Source organism: Osmerus mordax, chromosome 4 (genome assembly GCF_038355195.1).
Source record: "Osmerus mordax isolate fOsmMor3 chromosome 4, fOsmMor3.pri, whole genome shotgun sequence".
NCBI lineage: Eukaryota > Metazoa > Chordata > Actinopteri > Osmeriformes > Osmeridae > Osmerus > Osmerus mordax.
This window is the reverse complement of record NC_090053.1, coordinates 12,134,353-12,154,482: the sequence shown is the minus strand read 5'-3', so window position 1 is coordinate 12,154,482 and position 20,130 is coordinate 12,134,353. Positions and strand designations below refer to the sequence as shown.

Sequence of the window (20,130 nt, the reverse complement as noted above, 5' to 3'; positions counted from 1 at the left end):
AGGACACTATGTGTTGTAGCAATAATATTTCAAGGTCGCTGTCCCCTGCGGTTACAAGGGTTCAACCAATTTTTGGTAGCAGGGGTCAGCTCCATCTGGGGTGCTGTTTACATCAGGGGGACCCCCTTCCCCGGGCCATGTCATCGAAAGAATAGTGAGTGTCACACACTGGATGACATACAGTCCTCTTGTCCGAGACCAGTTCAGCATTCCAGTCGGCCTACAACACTCAGCACGGTTGGAATGTGAGAGAGAAAGACACATTGAAAAGACTTGCTTGAATTGCTCTGTAACCGGTCATACTTATTAAAATATTACAGTTCAGACACAATGCAACACAGTGCACCATTTATATTGTGGTTCTGTTTGGGCGTATTATCACTCAGATCCTGTTATTGTTGGTCAAATCTGAAGGTCACATCTGCAAGGTCATATCTGATGCCAGATATGTATTCCATCTTTGTCAAAATATCAGTCAAGAAAGAACACCTGGTTTTAACTATTGGAAAGCTTAAGCCTACCATTGTAAGTAAATAAGTAAGTAAGTAAGTAAGACTTTATTTATATAGCACATTTCATACAAGAATTGTAGCTCAAGGTGCTTTACATAAAATCAATAAAAACAATAATACAAGTGATAAACAATTCAAACAAAAATAAAAATCCCAATAAGATCTCTGTTCAAGAGAGAAAACAACTTTAAACATGCATCTTAAAAGTAACATATACATTTGGTTCACCCCTGGTCTGTATATATAAAACCATACACTCTGTTAACAGATCCTTTCCCCAGGTAAAGAGTATGGGCCGTATTCTCTGTTAACAGATCCTTTGCCTCAGATCAAGAATACAGATTGTTTTACATATTTGTTTAAATACTTCACGCGACCAGAGTTCTTGTACGCTATCAGAGTTCGCCAACTCTGACCTAGACAAAGTAAAAATAGCAAGTCAAATAATGACCCAAATTTACTAAACCAAGATTCTACACTAATATAACTAATAAAAGTAGGATTACAAGTAACACACATACATTTGGTTCATCCCTGGTCTGTATATATAAAACCATACACTCTGTTAACAGATCCTTTCCCCAGGTTAAGAGTATGGGCCGTATTCTCTGTTAACAGATCCTTTGCCTCAGATCAAGAATACAGATTGTTTAACATATTTGTTTAAATACTTCACGCAACCAGAGTTCTTGTACGCTATCAGAGTTCGCCAACTCTGCGCTAGACAAAGTAAAATTAGCAAGTCAAATAATGACCCAAATTTACTAAACCAAGATTCTACAATAATATAACTAATAAAAGTAGGATTACAAGTAACACACATACATTTGGTTCACCCCTGGTCTGTATATATAAAACCATACACTCTGTTAACAGATCCTTTCCCCAGGTCAAGAGTATGGGCCGTATTCTCTGTTAACGGATCATTTGCCTCAGATCAAGAATACAGATTGTTTTACATATTTGTTTAAATACTTCACGCGACCAGAGTTCTTCTACGCTAGTCAAATAATGACCCAAATTTACTAAACCAAGATTCTACAATAATATAACTAATAAAAGTAGGAAAACACTTTTGAGATAAAATTACTTAGATGCTTTGGTAAAAAGGTAGGTTTTAAGCTGTCTTTTAAAAATGTCTAGAGTGTTTGCTTCCCTAATATTTATGGGTAATTTGTTCCATAGTTTTGGGGCGTAATTGACAAAGGCCGAATCACCAATCTTCTTGTGACTGCTTCTGGTGACCTCTAATAGGCCTGCATTTGATGATCGCAGTGTTCTAGCTGGTGTGTAGTTTATAAGGGAGTTAGCAATGTAGCTAGGTCCTTGTCCATGTAGAGCTTTGTATTTGAGGAAAAGGACCTTAAATTCTGAAGGTAACAGGGAGCCAGTGTAAAGTAGCTAGGACAGGACTAATGTGTTCTCTCCTTTTAGTTTTGGTTAATAATCTAGCTGCAGAATTTTGAATGAGCTGTAGTCTTTCAGTGGTTTTCTTGGGAAGACCAGTGAAAAGTGTGTTACAGTAGTCCAGCCGGCTGGATATAAAAGCATGAATTAACTTCTCTGCATCATTTTGGTTTATGAATGGTCGTACCTTTGCTATATTCCTCAGGTGAAAGAAAGCTGTTTTGGTCACTTTACGTATTAATGTGAGGGTTGAAATTCCAGGATTACACCGAGACTCGTCACCTCTGGTTTAAGACAGGGGGTTAAGCCTCCAAGATTCTTAATAAGCATCTCTCTTTTGGATTTGGGGCCACATAGTAGGACTTAGGTTTTGTCTTCATTTAATTTAAGAAAGTTATCATTCATCCATTTGTTTATTTCCAACAGGCAGTTGGTAATGGAATTGATGGCCGTTGCATCGTTGGGTTCAGTGGATATATATAGTTGTGTGTCATCCGCATAGCTATGGAAATCTATGTTATGTTCTCTGATCATGTCGCCGAGTGGTAACATATAAAGAGAAAAAAGTAATGGACCTAAGCAGCTTCCTTGAGCAACCCCGTAGCAGTTCTCATGTTTCTTGGACCTATGGTTACCTAAACTAACATAAAACTTCCTTCCTGTGATATATGATTTCACCCAGTTCAATACATTATCCGTGAACCCAATAAGCTTTTCCAGTCTATTGATTAGGATGTCGTGATCAATGGTATCAAATGCTGCACTGAGATCTAACAGGATAAGGATAGAGACTTTATTTGCATCAGAGTTTAGTCTGAGGTCGCTAATTATTTTGGTGAGAGCAGTTTCAGTACTGTGATATTTCCTGAAACCTGACTGCGAGACTTCCAGGATGTTATTTTCTTCAAGAAAATAATTTAATTGGACTAAAACTATCTTTTCCAGTACTTTACTAATAAATGGAAGGTTTGATATTGGTCTGTAATTTGCAAGTAGACTGTTATCCAATTTGGGTCATTCCAAAACTATCTTTTCCAGTACATCTGGGAAGACACCAGTTCTAAGGGATGTGTTTATAATCTCTAGCACCGGACCTGAGACACTATCAAACACTCGCTTAAAGAATGTTGTGGGTATAGGATCAATATCCGAGGTTGTGGAGTTAGATTCGTTGACAATTTTGGAAAGTTCACTAAGTGTGATACAGGTAAATGTGCTCATAGTTACGTTGCAGAATCTACTGATGTCAGTTTCGACCCCACTATTAATAATACTAGCTCTGATCAAAGTTATTTTGTTCTTGAAGAACAAAGCAAGCTGTTCACATTTAACTGCTGAGGATGGAGATGGGGCAGGGACAGTGTTTAGCAGCTGGTCAATGGTGGAGAAAAGAACTCTGGAATTTCTGGCATTTTCTGCTGTTGCCGTGTCATTGTTTAGCCAAGTTTCTGTTAGACAGATGCAGTCTAAGTTGTTTTCTTTGACCAGATCATTAACTAGAAATGTTTTGTTATTTAGTGATCTAACATTTATAAGGGCCAGTTTCATCTGTGGGGTATTAACAGATAAAACAGGGGTAGATAAATCTGTTGGAAGAATATGGATAGTTCTGTGACTTCTAACACTAGTTTCAGGTTTGTAACCATGCATTTTACCATGCCATTTTCTGTTTGTGATGATGACCGGTATGTCTAATGAAATAGCATGGTGGCTGTCCTAGCTTTTCTTTTCCTTGGGAAAGTCTATGTCACTGAGCTGATTGTGAAATACATTTGTAAGATTCACAGACATTTCAATAATTTCTCAAACTGCAGACATTAAGTAAAGTCACTGCTTTGAGACCATTCAGGGACTCCTTTCAAAGCATCTGGTCATATTTCATCGTTGAACTTATCTCTGACACTGGCTGCCATCTCATCAACACTGGAGAGATAGACAACCTTCCATTTGACCCCATTGTGAATACAATGAGACAACTGTGTCTTTCAAACAAAGATGCAACAGTTCGTGTACTTGAATCAGTCTAGTTGAGTCAAGTCACTGGGATGTCTCTTGTAGGTCTGTTGTGTAGATGTGTGTTGAGAGGGCGAGGGGGGTTCTAAGGCTGTAACCCGATGGATTTGGTTCAATTTGGAACAGCACAATAACTTGATCACACAGTGACAGTTTGGAGGCTGGTGGCTTGTCTCTTTTTCCAGGCGAGTGAAACAGGGACAGCAGAGAGGGGGAAGCAGTGCTTTTCACACCAAGGTCCCCATTTTCTTTCACTCCAAAATGCCAATTGATTCGGTTCTTTTCAGTTGTCTCCGTGAATCAATATGACACAAGCAAAGAGAGAGAAGTTCAAGGGGTGTCAATACTTCCTGTAATCTCCAGGTAATAATAGCAGGTCGACTGAAGTGTGCTGTCTGCCAGTAACAGCTGTCTCCAGCTGGGGGGAGGAAAGATGGCTATTTTCTACAGTTTACCAAACGTGCCGTGTCAGGAACTCTTCATCTCCCCCCATGGCTTGGTGTGTGTGTGCTTTGGGCCTGCATGTCTGTATGCATCGTGTCACGAAGCTCATGCCATCTTGGACTTAATCTGTCGTGGGAAAAGTTATCATCAGCATGCAGTTTTTGGTGTGTGTGAGTGTGTGTGTAGGGGTGTTAACAGCTGATGACTGGGAAGGGCAGAACCATCGTGGGTCCCAGTCTCCCCAGCCAGACGGTCCAGCCACATCCGCTCTGAGCCTCAGAAACACACACCCAGGACTGTTCACAATGCAGTTTTCTCGCCAGCTTGAGCATATTGACCACAATTCGATGTGACAGGTTGCCTTAAATGCAATCAGCTTAGAGCAGATGTTGACAATCAATACAATTGTTTCAATTCTACATTGATGGAAAGGAGTCTTCAATAATCTTTCCATAGGGCTGAATAGCAGCATTCATTGCAAGCGCCATGCTCACACTGTGGACTGCAAGACTTTGTGTACTGTAGGAAAAGACATACATCCGCACACCTACAGTACACACAGTCTTGCAATATGGACTGTCTAGATACACAGTTCAAATGTTCATAGTAATTTAGACAGTTATGAGCAAAAACGGCTACAGCAGAATTGTTGCTAATACCATAGCATACAGCTGTACCACAGTGTTGATTATGGGATCGTTTTGGAATGATCAGCCTTTTGTAATTAAGCCAACCGGCAATTAACAATGTCGTGCGGAGAGCCTGCCAGGGGTGGAGACTGGTGAGGGGTGGAGAATAGTCTTGCAGGGACCTCCTCCCCGCAGCCCTCTCCTGCTCCCCCAGCCTTCCACAGGATCAAGCTATGATGTAATGCGCCTTGCTGCTGATAGAGCAACCCCGCTCTCCTGCTTTTGATTTCCACCCCTCCCCTATTCACTAGCTTCTGCTGCCGGTGCTGGTGGTAGTGGCTGTGTCTGTGTCTGCCTGTGCGTGTGTGTGTGTGGCTGTGTGCTGGTTCAGCTGCAGCCCTGAGCACCTCTGGGGATCCCTGCAGAGCTTCTGTTCCTCCTGTCACCAGCCGACCGCGAGAGCTGCTGCTACCGAGCTTCTGCTACCGAGCTTCTGCAAGACCTTGTCTTCTGCTGAAGGTAATTCATCTGGTACACGACAAAGGAAATGCATTGTTACTAGTGGGGAAGATAAGGTAGGCGATTGGAGCAATACTAGGCTGGTTTGGTGTCCACTAAACTGCTCAGTGAATGGGTCTGGGTGTTGAAAGCTTCTCGACGTGGCAGCGCTGGCTGCTATGGCAATAGATTGAATCCTCCCCGTGGCTTGCTGTGTGTGCATATAGTAAGGTGTTGGTTTTCATGGTTGAGATGAGACGGACTTTGGTTTTTAGACCTAAATCAGCATGTCTTCTGGTAAAGGTGAGCCCCTTTCTCCATGGCAGATTTCATTGAGGATTACAGTAAGCTGTTTTTCCGCTCAATTATCTCAGCTTCATTTGAAAAGAGCAAGACAAGACAAGATAACTGAATATGTGCCTCAAATCTTGAATTTCCCTCACTTAGTTGGTATTTACTTTGATTGACCTTTGTTTTATCCTTAAACGCAGTCGTTTTATGTTAAATGTATAAAATCTGTGAATTATTTTGATTCTATAGAATTAGGGCGTGTACATGAGAGATAGTCAGCAACAAGATTTCTGTCTTCATTTGGGTCAAGTGATTTCTTCTAAAAGTGGAAGAAGCTCCCTCTCAAAGTGCTTACGTCATCAGTATCACAGAAAAACTATGATTAGAATGTTTTGCACAGTGGTGTCAGTGACTTTCTCATTTTGAAAATTAGCGTAGGAATTATATGTTGCCCTGTGTAAGCTATAGTACCATAGTAGCGAAGTTAATATTTAATGTCTTGTCTGCTTTACATGTGGACATATTCATAACTAATTCATCCATCATTTTTTTCCTGTTATATCAGCAGTGTAGAATACCTTTACCCCATTCATACATGTTTTATCACACATTAAATACCTTTAATTGCTTATCATACAGACTCTCATCACTAATGCAGGCACTAGTGCTATCATTTTCCTTATATGGTGGTGAGTTAATTGATCATAATTAATTGTACCCTAAAACTAAACTGAAGGAAAATGTTGAAGCTGGAGTCCTTTGTGTAGAAGACAGCAGGGAGCCAGTGGCTTTGGTTGGTCAGGTGAAATTATGTGGTTCTTTTGGGGGGTCACTTTTATGATTTCCCCATAGGGAAGAGGTCATATTTACAGTGAAGGTAATTGGTTCCTTGAGACAAAACAGACACCATGCACAATATCCTTGGGCCGATTGCCAGATCCCAGTCTTTTGCCTTGCAAGAGAAAAGACCATAACCTCAATATCTGCAATAGACAGCTCAAATTAAGAGCCAGAGTCCTACTTGTCATTTTAACCTTCATTTTTATTGCCTGACGGGCAAAGTGATGTTAACCGGGAGTGAACCAATTGAGTGCCCATTAAAGAGTTATTTCAGCCAGATAAATATTCGCTCAGATTGCTTTCCCTGGCAGTTTTGACAGAGCAGAATACGCCTGTGGTGGTAATATCCTCGAGCTAATCCAGGCCGATATGAGAGGGACACTATTGAGCTGGGCTCTCTACCGTCATGTTGATTACTCCTGCTCATCCTCGAAGGAGAAGGTTTTCTAAACGAAGATGTTTGCTCATTACACTTGACTTGTTCACTAAATATAGAAGCACGGCAGCAGGTGTTTTGAGTAAATCTGCTCTTGGGAAAGTGGCTAACCCATAAATAGACCTCTTATGGAAATACTTTCCAATTAAGAGGCTGAGAAAATGTCTCACATGTTGTAGAATTGTGTACGCTGTTGCTGTCTAGAAGTAAATAGCCTTTCAGTTCTCTTGTTCCCCAAAAGAGTCTAATTGATATTTTACAAGCAGATCTTGAATGAAATGAGATTTCCTAACTGCATTAGCTTCTTGGAGAGTGTTGCTAAACATTTGAGTCTGTTCAGAAGAGAAAGTTGGTCAGTCATTATCATGATTCTGAATTTATTAGGGTTGCATCCGAGGGCCCCCAGAGGCCTGGCCTGTATGAGAGACATCCAATGGCTGTGGCACACAGCTGTCTCCCCAGCCCCTCTCTCAAGCCTTCACCTCTCCTGGTTCTTCATAGATTCAGCCAGCAGCCAGCAGCTGTAGAACTAACCCCAGACCCAGCACTAGCAGCCCCAACTCACATTCTAAATGACACCCTTGAAGTTGGGATGGGATGTCTCCATCCCACCTCTCTTCTGTACGCGTTCTTCGAACGTTTAGGAATCATTTATGTCTCTAGGAGAACAGTTTGCTTAGGCAAATTAATTTCCCTCTACGTTAGAAGCGGTATGTCACACGATGCTGTTACATGCCGTCAGCAGGGTTAAAGTAGCGGGACATGAAAGGGAGCTGCTGTTGCCTTTGATATGGACGTGGAGGGCCACCTGAGGAGCAGACGAGAGCTTCCTCCTCCTTCTCTACACCCTCCGAATATTGAGCAGGAACCCTTTAGAGGCCGATGACTTTAGACGTCAACAAACAGTTGTGTTTCTTCACTGCTGCCAGTGGCCTGAAACAGAGGCACTGGAAATACATACACAGACAGAGAGCATTTACATTTTAGTCATTTAGCAGACGCTCTTATCCAGAGCGACTTACAGTAAGTACAGGGACATTCCCCGGAGGCAAGTAGGGTGAAGTGCCTTGCCCAAGGACACAACATCAGTTGGCATGACCGGGAATCTAACTGGCAACCTTCGGATTACTAGCCCGATTCCCTCACCGCTCAGCCACCTGACTCCCAGAGAGCACACACAGAGAGAGAGAGAGAGAGAGAGAGAGAGAGAGAGAGAGAACAGGAAAGGGGGAGAGAAAGATAGAGTAGAGTGAAAGAGAAGAGAGAGAGAAGAGAGAGGGGAGAGAGAGAGAACGTGCTGTGGTGAACACGACGGATGAATGAGAACGGCAGCGTTGTTAAGACTGGTGACTTACTGGAGTGACATAGCGTTTGGGCGACAGAGGAGAGGGGCATGCAGTAGGCAGTGTAATGAAAGGACACAAGACTGACTCATTCAGATTACCCTAACCATTGGCATGTCCAACTTGCCAGATGGCATTCAGCCCATAAAGTACCTCTCAGAAAGACCACTGTAATTCTACATTATGAGAATGTGGGCATAGAAAGAAGAATGTGACTGGTGAGGAAGTTGTGACACCTGACTGATATCACATGGTAATGTTGACACAATCCAGGGGGAGGATAGCTTGGTCCTAACCAGACTCTCGTACATTGCATTTGTACGTAGAGTCTGGGCTCGATCCATTAACAAGCGTTAACTTCCTTGAAGGCGGGTACTCTGTTGAAGTTTAAAACTATTGGATCTACCCAGAGCCACTCTGGATCTGGCATAACCAATCGCTAGCGTTCTAGCTAGCTGGAAAATCAAACGAACCCCGTGGGGATCAAAGATTGTTCTTGCTCCGGCTTTAACTTCTGGATATTCGGCAGCGTTGCCACAACGGACCAAAAGGCTTCGCTCGCATATTTCTCCGCCGCCATTACGTAACTACAACTCAAACTAGCGCACAACATCAACATTGTTCTCAGCCACTCCCTCTGTTCGCTGATTGGACCGGTAAAAAGTTTACCGGAGACATCTGACCAATATACCTCAAGCCCAGACGCAGTACAGAAGCACAATGAAAATTTAGCAGAAGTACGTGGGAGGGCAGAGCCAGGCTAGGGGGTTTCATCCTGAAGAGAAATCCAGAATGGCTCAATGCAATTTCAACAAGCAGTGTAGGAGTGGACTAAGCATCCTGTACATTCCCCTGTCACCTGCCTGTGTGACACAGTCTGTGTTAAGCCACATCGGTAATGACTATTCAGTCAGGCTTCTGGCTTTTGATGAGTCACTTACCTAAAGCAGTGTGACACATTGTCACTCACAAGCACAACTCACAAGTCACTAACCCTTTTGTTGCAACAGAAGCATATAAACCATCAACCATTGGAAGCTGGAAATCTACCCCAATATCTTATTTATCAATTGAGCAATAATTGATTGTACAGTAAGTGGCAGCTGTAGCCAATAAATGTTTTATTTTATTTTTTATTGTCAAAGACAATTGTCTACCTAGTTGCTCTATCTGTCCCACTGCTGAGATGTTGAAAAAGTGAGGTGGAAGACTTGCGTCGAAGCAAACCATCAAGTGACCCAGGAAATCCTAATTATTGAAAGGAGGGAACTATGGTATTTGTATTTGCGGATGTGGGTGACTCATCCATTCTAGTTAGTCCTGCTTTCTAATTGTGAAACTAAGATTTTCTTCCCGATACTGAGTGGCACTGAGTGGGAGGTCAGGTGAAAGAATGCGGTAATGCCTGCAGTTTCATTTTCAGCCTACAGAGGGCATGATCATTGGGCCATTATAACTTCATCGAGGATGTTCTTCGAAATAAATCATGCTCCAGTGCGTACATTTATGATTTAATCAATTTGTTTAAATTCGATGAACAAGATGTCGAGTCTAAGATCTTGTGCAGGGATGCATCCCTATTCGGGGGCAGAATATTACCTTCCCGGATGCCTCCGTGACATAACACTGGTCTGATGATCTATTGCTGCCAAGGAAAAGGTGAGATGGAGAGAGGGAAGCCATGTGACAGGGAGAGGGTTCTCCACAGTTGTCTGTAACACCTTCACGCCGCATCAATCACATCATGATAAAAATATCTGTGTTCTTTCACGTTGCCACATAACACGTGTTAACATTGTGTCATTGAAAGCCAAAGCCAGGAGAGGGGATGTGGTCTGGAATATTAAATGACAGGCCCCGGAGACAGATGTGATGTCACTGAACTGCTACTGTACCTGCTAACCCCCAGTAGTTCAACTGGTAACCTGCTATCTTCCCCATTAGGCCAACGTGGAACAAGCAGCCTTATCGCAAAGGGTTGTATGTGTGTAGTGTCTGTAATCCATCTGTTTGAATGGACCTGTCAGCCTTTCCTTCTGGGTGTGGAATACACTAGAGGATGCTCGAATAAATTAGTGTGGATACTGCACTAAAATGAAAGCATTTGATAGTTCCCTACCAACTTGTCTTGACAGTTTTCATGTGTCAGGACCTCGTGAGCCAAGGAGTCCTAGAGAATTTACATTTGCCTTTCAAATCTTTTGAAACAGTTGATGAATAACTATTTTTGTTTACCTGTCTGTATTTTGTCAGCAGGCTTTGCTAACTACATTTACATTTACATTTAGTCATTTTAGCAGACGCTCTTATCCAGAGCGACTTACAGTAAGTACAGGGACATTCCCCCCGAGGCAAGTAGGGTGAAGTGCCTTGCCCAAGGACACAACGTCATTTGACACGGCCGGGAATCGAACTGGCAACCTTCTGATTACTAGCCCGCTTCCCTAACCGCTCAGCCACCTGACTCCAACTAGAGGCAACCTCGGAGGAGGTTAGGAAACCGGCTCATCAAGGGGTTCCGAGGCAATAAAAAGACCACCAATCACCCCGGTCCACTTCTGTGGACTAGCCTGATCCACGTATTTAGACTTACACCAGACTTCCTTCTGTTCTGTAGACTGTTTACGTTGGAGCGTCTGCGAGGCTACGACAGGTGCTCCAGCTCAGCAGTCTGACAGGCATGTGTTATCAGAGGTGCGTGCTGCGCTGTGCTGAGGTCTCCTTTCCCAACAAAGCTGACAGGCCAACGTCACAGCCGGCTCCCAGTGACCGTAAACAAGACGTCTGCTAAGTGGCCTTGCCGCTCCAGTAGTAGTCCTCATGTGACCAAGAAGGCATCTCAGCTCTGTACCCTCTCACCGACATGCCCAGAGCTGGCATTCCAACTCCTGACGCTTCCAAACCTGGCATTCCGTCTGCCTCCTTAGCAGTTCCCAAAGTATATAATTAGCATGCTATTTTAGCAACGGGCAGTTCTGACTCTCAACGACTTGCTATTTTACACCTCTGTGTTCATATTGGCTAATGCCAATGCTTTTAAATTAGTTTTTAATACATTTTTCATTGGTGAAAATGTTCTTATTTCTCCTGCAGCCAGTGCACCTTTAAGTTTAAAAACGGCTATAGAGGATTCAGTTGACAATTAAAATATACACATATATATATATGTTTTTTATATGTTTTCAGATGTACTCAAAATTTCCAGAGGTCACCTCTCAAGAATGGTAAAGTCTACTAATGGCATTGGCAACAGAGGGCCAATCCAAGTTGGGTCTGTTTAGCATTGGATAGTCTCTAGTTTCACATGAAGACAGTGGCCCCTTTTCAGTATATGAAATGGTCTCTTAGTTCTGAATGACATTTCCGTAGAGTCTTGTTAGCGTCACTGTTCGTGTCCCTGAACACTAAACTGAAAGCTCCCTGTGCAGTGTGTATTATTTTAGAACCTACTTCAGGACACAAGACTCTCTTTCTTCATCTCAAACATAGACAATCCACTTCTAAGGTCGTAGTGCCTGCTGCTTGTCAATGAATACCCTAACTTAACTAATTATCCTAGTATTCCCAATTTCCATTGGTAAGTTAGCCATACAATTTACCATAAGACAGTTATGTGCTTCAAATTATACATTTGATATCAGGATTAAACTTTGAAGTTGAAGTTTGGCTATATTGAAAGATGCCACGAGAAAGGTCCAAGTAATGTTTTAGTTATGAAACTAAAATATTTAAATGTGCTAACCAAGTGCACAAAAGCGTTTTTCATTTATAGACATTTCAGAACTCATTTCAAATGCAAAAGTGAAAATAGAAGAGTCTTGATGAAACTCCAAAATGGTCAAATTGTTGTCAACTGGAAATACTAGTCTACTTTGGTTATTCCCCACACACATACTGTATATAGATACAGAAATGAAAACCGAGTCAGGGTGATTGTGTGGGTGTGTATCCTGCCTTCTCGTCTGTCTCCCTCAGCCCCCCTCCCTCTCTCTTTCTCTCTCTCTCGCGCTGACAGACTGTGAGGGGGAGGGGCCTGTGTCCAGAGGGAGGCAGGTCTGTACTACGACAGCGTGTCAGACAGTCAGAGAGAGAGAGAGAGAGAGAGAGAGAGAGAGAGAGAGAGAGAGAGAGGACGCAGACACAGAGCAGGCAGCCAGGGCTTTAAACAGTACCTGCTCTACGTTGGATAATCCGCCTGCTCTTCCCCAAGGGAACTTCTTCTGACTCAAGAGGAAGGAAATTGTTGTATTTTTGAAGATAGCTGTGGTCCAGTGCTGAGAGAGAGTGAGTACAATCCCCCCGCCCCCACACACACACCTCTAGATAGGCTGCTCTTGTGCACTCATTTACTGTGCTTTGCCCTGGCTGCGTTAATCATTGATGTGAGTGTCCTGGGCTTCTGGTTACCTAGTGAGATGACGACACTGCTGTCCTATCATTTTGCTGCTGGAGCAGGAAGCCCTATGGGCAGCTCTGGGTGTCTGCTACGGTTTATTGGTACTGCTCTGCTCTGCTCTCTCTTTCTCTTCTCTCTCTCCCTCTCTTTCTCTTTCTCTTCTCTTCTCTTCTGTCTCTCTCTGTCTTTCTGTCCAGTACACAGGGCAGAGTGTGTGCTGACATGAGACAGCCTCTCTCTCTTCCTCTCCAAGTTTTTATCACAAGGTGATAGCAGGGCAAAAGGGATCGCTAAAGAGACCGTTCTGGTACGACATGTTGTCTTTTTGATCAAGCCTGGTCAGCTATTTATTTCTTCTGAAAACACCAGCTTTTCACCAGGGTGTATTTAAAATAGGCTGAAGTTGGGTGTCAGTTGAGTCAGTATCTGTAGGAAAGCCACGGTTTTCTTTCTGGATTTGACGGCTTACAGCTCCAGCTCTTTCCAGCCATGCCAGGACTCAGGGCAAGGCAAGCATGGACTGGGGATGGGGCCTCTCTCTGCAGATAGGAGTGAGTGAATGTGGCAGCCAGTGCACACATATCCTCTCCCTTCACGAGAACTTCCAATGAACTCCGAAGGCATGTACAATTGGCTTTTTGAAAGGAGGGAAAAGAGCTGAAACAAAATTTACGGCCGAGACTGTGTTGCTGTGGTTATGCCTGGGCTTTCTTGGAGGTTGTGGGTAAGTGGAGAAGGATGGTTGTGGTGGTCTGGCTTGGGATGATGGGAAGTCAGGTTTTGATGATGTGGGGCTGGCAAAGCAACTGCAGGCCAGAGGCTGCAGGTGTTAGTCTGGGATTCAAACCTCTCTCTGCTGAGCAACAGTGTCCTCCTTTTGGCTGCCGTTGTGTTAGAGGAGGAGTGGTTGAGACATAAATTTGACAGAGAGCAGAATCAGACCAACTGCTATTGTGCTCTGAAGCCGTCCTTTCTGCTAAAGATATGGGTTTCCAAGCACCTGACAGTTGAATTTGGCCTCAGTGTGAGGTTCACTCAGAGACAGGTGGGTTACAACCCAGATAAGCGGTTTAGATGATCATCTGTATCAGATGTCATCCATTTGTATCATGAAACTGTCATCTGCCTGCACAACACTCTATATACAGTGACTGGAACACGATGATTGTGTGGCTCGTGTGGCATGAGGAACTCGGGGCATCTTCCTAAGGCGAGCTCATGTGATCTTGTGGGTGGATCCTGCAGTATAGGAATGGACAGCTGGACAGGAGAGCAGCAGTAGCCTAGTCCTTCTAGCTAAGGACCTGGTTGAATAGACACACAGCGCGAGCATATAACAAACACAGAAACTGTTGCAGAATCGGAATAAAGAAGCGCATTCATGCCTTTGAAGAACAAAAGGGAGTTATTCTCACTCTGGAAGGGGCGGAATGATGGATTTCTTTTTTTTTTTTTTTTTTTTTTTTTACAAAGAGAGCAATTTGTTTTCTAGTCTGGGCCTATTAGGACACTTGTTGATTTTGTCGGACTCTGATTTGCTTGGAGAAAGCTTGTCCAGTACGGATGACCTTGGCCCTGTGTTTTCTTGGGTCTGATCCGCAAAAACAACAGCTGGCAATGGCATTCTGGGTACCAGGGCCATGACAATGGAACTGCCTGTATGACGCTGTCAGAATGAGTTTGGCTCGTTGGTAGAGGATGGTGCCTGCTATATCAATACAACTCCAGCCACCAGAAAGTCACTTCTAGCATCCCAAAACAGATGGAAATGTCATTATGCAGCATACTGTAGAGTCTTATAGGAGTGTTCAAAGTCCAGAGTAATAGAAAAAAAGTATTTATTCGTGCTTGGTCATCATTGTCCTAAACAGGCCTAAAGTAGGCCTAAATGATATTTACTTCTGTAACACCCAGCTGTCACTTGGAACTGTGGCAGGCCATGCGTTTGATGTGCTGCTCCTCTCATAAGCAGCTGAAAGGGCCACAAAGCAAGAACGAACAACAGTTCTCCTGTGGCCTGATGGGTTGATGCACCACACTGTTACAGCCCTGGACAACCTGCTACAGATTAGTGATTTCCCAGAGAGAAAAGGCGTAGAAGAGATACATCACAGTGGAGTATCCTTGCCTAGCATAATCCCCTATACCCCAGCCACACTCAGACATATGTTTCCAATCATATCCCAGGATCCGTTTTTTGGGTTGTGTATGTGTTACACTGATTCTTCTTCTTTTATCTTTTTGACAGGTGACTAGTGACTACCTGTGTGCAAACTGAGTTTGTGTTTGAGCCCAGGCTTGTGTTGTGGGATTTAACCACAAAATGAGGTCAACGCAGTAGTAAAACAAGGAATGTAAACAAACTTCAGCTCTCACATTGCACTACCCCTGTAGTATTCCATGTTTTATTAGTAGAACACTGTCTCTAGATAAGATGTTTGTGAAAAGATCCCTTCTATCATATGGCACTTCATGCCAGTGACTTTGATGCAGTTGGCTGACTGTCGACGTGGGAAGTCAAGAAGATCGGCCGAAGAATGGCCAGTCTCTTATAACCCGATGGTTCAACTAGGGCCTTCAAGGAGTCCTGTTACTGTAAGTTTACTGATGGGAACTAAAAAAACAATCATTCTGGGAGCACAGCAGCCTCTTGTGTTTTTCCCAGTTCAAGCAGCGATGAGATGCGGGAAGTGACTGTGGACATGGAACTTAGCCAGGTAGCTGGATTTGCTCGCCTGTCTCCTAGACCCCCTCAGACGGGCCTTTCAACCTTTGGGAGACGCGCATAAAACACTCCGCCTGTGGACTAGGTGTCTAGGGTTGCGTGGATCTTTATTGTTCATGTATGCTCACCTGTGTGGAATCGTTTGGAGAAGACGTGTGGAATGTGTGGACGCTCGCATCAGCAATTGCAAAATTGTCTTTTCAGAGGTCGGCGTCAGTCACCCTCCACTTAACACCTGTTCTTCTGGCATGTCCATGTTACACGCATTACACACTGCTATTTTAAACAGGGCCGGCGGAATGTGGATGTCTGTACCTCTCTCTCTCTGTAAATGTGTGTGGTAAAAATTAACACAGCGGTACACGTCGAAACTGCGTCTGTGTGTTTTTGTATGTGTGGCGTTTGCGACACCAGAGTGAGACGAGTAATATAGTCAGCGTTGGCGGGCTGTTCCTTCCCTTCTGTGGTGATATCATATCTCTCAACATTCCAGGTTGGGTTCTTTAGTCCACCAAAGGCGCTACTGACCCTCCCATACAGACTACTGCTGCCCACTGATCAGAGCATGCTAACTCTCTGTAAACAAACCCCGGTTTATTTGAGTGAACCAAGACACTAGATTCATAGGGTTTCTATGGAACCGGACCCTTTGATTAAAACTGCATAAAGTGTTTATATTACATGGCTGAAATACACTGTACTTTCATAACCTTGACTGACGGTAACAGAGAGTATAGTGTGACGTGTTTAGCTGTCCCGTTCACAGAACTAGGAGTGAGAGATGAGCACAGTGAAGAACAGGCAGGAAGGGATGCTGGGATGTGAGCATGTCACGCATAGCTGGAATGCCCAAACAGAGGAATATGTGAGTGAGTGGATGAGGAGTGTGCAGGTCCCAGTACAACCCTACTCCCCAACCCCTCCTCTCTCCTCTCTCCTCTCTGTCTTCCTCTATGTATTACTGTCTAATGAATAGAGGACATGTACAGCTCTCTGCTCTCCTCTTCTCCCTCTGCCCTCTACCTGACATCTAGCTGGATGGTTAGGACACACCCCTCCAAATATTTTACCCCTTGCCCAAACCTCCAAAATCCCTTTTTATGGTAATGCTGGCAGGCCATGACTTCAGTTAGTCTTGTATTAGATTAGCACATAACATCTCTTGACACAATTAGGAAAACTTGGCACACAATGTCTCTTACCTCCATAATCTATTACAGTCTCTGCATGCAAACAGATATTAAACTGTTTCACAGCATGATAACATGATACCTCTTTGCCTAATGCTTTGCAACCGGTATACAGTACATTAAACACTCTAAACAGAGAGAGACAAAGCTGAAGTGGAGCTCTGATGGTCAGACAGCGACAGTCTAAAAGCTTCTTGTCGTGAAAGCGTGTAACCCATCGCAGGCATGATTCCGGTGAGAGTCCCGGACAGTACACTCTAGGCTGAATAATTCATCCGAGTGGATCGAAGATGGGATATATTAAGACACAGTGTAAAACGTCTTCTGTATAAAAAAACACAAAAAATGAAACATCCCATCGCTGTGGCTTTCTGCAGTGTGTGGGAGGCAGGCCCAGCATCCTCTCATCCCCTCTGGCAGGTGTCCACCAGCACCTGGGCAGACTGGGAGACTGATACAGATATGGTGTTGGGGCAGACATCTGGCAGGCTGAAGCTGCTTAGCATGCAGGTAGCAGCTCACAGGAACTAACACTGTTGACTTTGATGCTCATTTCTCCTCACTGTTGCCGGCGATGGTCGACAGAAGAGAGGGCGTATGGTCTGATTGGTTCAGGTCACTAAGATATCTTCATACTGCCTCTCAATGAGGCTCTGCTTTACCCTGACTAACACTGTTCCCACACTTATTTGGACTTGGAGTATGTAAACGTAACAGTTTACGGGCCTACATTCAGCACATATGAATTTATTCGGTCTTCAAAACTAAAAGAAAACTTTTATTTTACTGAGAAACAGAAGTGTCTAGTATGGAATGTTTATGCTTCTATAACCTGAAATATATTCAGGGGATAATGTTTGTGAAATGTCCTTACATTTCTACAGAAAGACGCTCATTGTCTGAGGTATGTCTTCTTGAAATACATTTCCCTACCTTTAAACAGTTGAGTTTACTTTTGTAGACAAAATGTTAGGATTAGGCTGTGAGTTTGACTAATTCTCTTTTTAAACCTGATGCTACTCTAGTACTGACTACTCTCAATATAATCTTCGTGATTGATTTACTTCAATAATATCTCCCAGTGTTTTTCTTTTTTTCCAAAACTCATTGCCACATTTTATTTGACTTTGGTTGAATTGACAAAATAGTTTGTCTTAGTCGTGTCTTATTCCGCTCATTCCTCACTGGCATTGATGCAATCCGAGCAGTTTGGAGAGATGACGTCGCAGCAGACAAGCCTTGACCTCCAAAGTTGTGAAACCAGGTGAAGCTGTCAAAGGATGTTGTGCTCTGTGGGCTCTAAGATCACTGAGTCTTTCCTGGAACAGATCATTTCACTCTCATCTCTCCATGATATCAGCTCCCACCTCTATGCATCCAGGCCGTCTCAGGGCCCAGGCCTCTGTGTGGACGTGTCAGGACTGATTGAATCTAACACGCTCTCCTGTGTGGGCCTTTCACAGCAAACAATGGCTGGAAGAATTTCAAGGAGCCTCTTGAATCAGAATCAGAATTTGCTTTATTTGCCATATAAGTTCACACAAACAAGGAATTTACTTTGTCAGGATGGTGCATACGATAAACATATAAGATCTTAAGTAGAAAAAGTAGAAAAAAGTACAACAGTCTAAATAATTCAAAAACAATACTATACAATGTAAGATCTAAAATATAAAATAAGATGTAAAATAAAATAAGAGTGCAATATGACTGTTCATATTGCAGAAGGTCACTCTGTTCTTCATTAACCAACTGGTGCAGGTCCAGTGCCGCGAGCCTCCATCAACTACCCAAATTTTGCTTTTTGACACCAAGATCAGGGCTGATATTTACTGCAGTCCAAATGGTGACTTCACACCTACTGCACAGTGAGGATTCACCCACACCCTCTGACCCAGGAGATTTGCCTGTATACCTCTACAGCTGCACTGTCATCTGATATATTGCTAATCCCCATCCTATGCCTGTTTGGTTAACTAGAGCAAGCGATCAGAGTTTCAAACTATTAGGTCAATGATCAAGGGAACATTTTAATATACAATGTTAAGAGAAAATAAAATACTTGACTAATTGATAACGCACAAGTTAACATAGAAGACATAGTAAACCACAAATCTATTGGGATTGCATGTCTAACAGGATAACCATTTGAGTGATAAGACCCTGCCCTCTGATGGACTTCAAGCCAAGCTGCCCTCAATGGTCAAACCTGGTTGTCTAGGGTGGTGGATGCCATTGATTGGAATTTGCCCTAAATATCTGTGTTGCAAAGGATTCACAACATGGCTCGGATGACTAGGATGCCGACGCCTTGGTAACCTCTGAATCTTTATACTCAGGAATGTGCAGCCCGTCATTGATCTCTACAATCACTACAGGTCACTGAATGTGGAGGGCAAACACCCCGCCCATAGACCTCACATATGGGACCCACCCCTACCCCCATCCAGACCACTCAAAATGTCTGTCTGTTTGCCAGATAAAAACAAGAAGGAGCTGTTAGCTGGGGCCCCATATCATCCCTCCACACATGTTGAGCCAGTAGCCAGGGGCAAGACAGAAGATCCAGAACAGCCACAGGCCTCTACCTCAGAGGGTTGAATCTTTACAGTTGCATTGGTCCTGTAAATGTGCATATCTTACTTAAATGGATTATGTGAACCTGGTTTCTGAAGAATATCGGATGACAATCTTTGTACTGCAACGTACTTTGGGATTTCTTCATGAAAGTGCTTCTGGAAATTCTGTGCATCCAGAAGCCCAAAGAAGATTATTATCGTACTGAGTCCAGCCAGACTACAAAGGGAGAGCAGTCTGCACCCTCAGGAGTCACTATTCTGAAGCTCTTCTGACATTTTAGCTGTGTGCAAATTCTCTAGAGTAATCAAGTTCTGGTCAGCCACAGACCTGTGCATCTACATTTCCTTCTTTCTGTTACAAACAAGAGCAAGCACCACAACTGCTGTGTATTGTATTAGGTACCGTGATGCTGTTTCCCCCCCAGTGTTTTCGTTTGATTTGATTTCAGTTTCCACAGGGTTTCCTTTGGAGATCACACGTGGCTTCACGGCAGAGCTGCACCTCCGTAATCTGCAATCTGAAATGCTATATTATGAGATCTGCGGAGTTTGGTGCAACTGATTGATGGCCGTGCCGGTCTGGCTACTGTGTTTTCGTAGACACCAGAAACAACAGAGCCATGGGGAAAACATGTTCCGAGATGGATGAGGGATTAAAGACTTCTGGCAGTAACAGCCTAAGGTTGGTGATAGAGGGATTGAGAAGAGAAAAGGGGGCAGGAGGGGGGGGGGGGTCTCCTCTCCTTCGTCCCCCTTGATCCCATCCAACTGGTGTGTGAGGAAGGTGTGAAAGGGAAGGCGATAGGAGGAGACGACATTCTGATCAC

General features: G+C 43.6%; 1 protein-coding gene and 1 pseudogene across 1 annotated transcript in view; one reads left to right on the top strand and one right to left on the bottom strand.

The window, feature by feature from the left end:
- Positions 1-1,613: 1,613 nt before the first annotated feature.
- Positions 1,614-2,474, bottom strand: LOC136941445 (uncharacterized; annotated as a pseudogene).
- A 10,111-nt stretch (positions 2,475-12,585) lies between these two features.
- The window catches only part of sema4ba (sema domain, immunoglobulin domain (Ig), transmembrane domain (TM) and short cytoplasmic domain, (semaphorin) 4Ba), a 40,746-nt gene continuing 33,201 nt past the window's right edge, over positions 12,586-20,130 (top strand). Inside the window, exon 1 of the mRNA XM_067235373.1 lies at positions 12,586-12,697. The gene's annotated coding sequence lies outside the window, so the exon portion shown is untranslated. The remainder of the gene's footprint in view (positions 12,698-20,130) is intronic.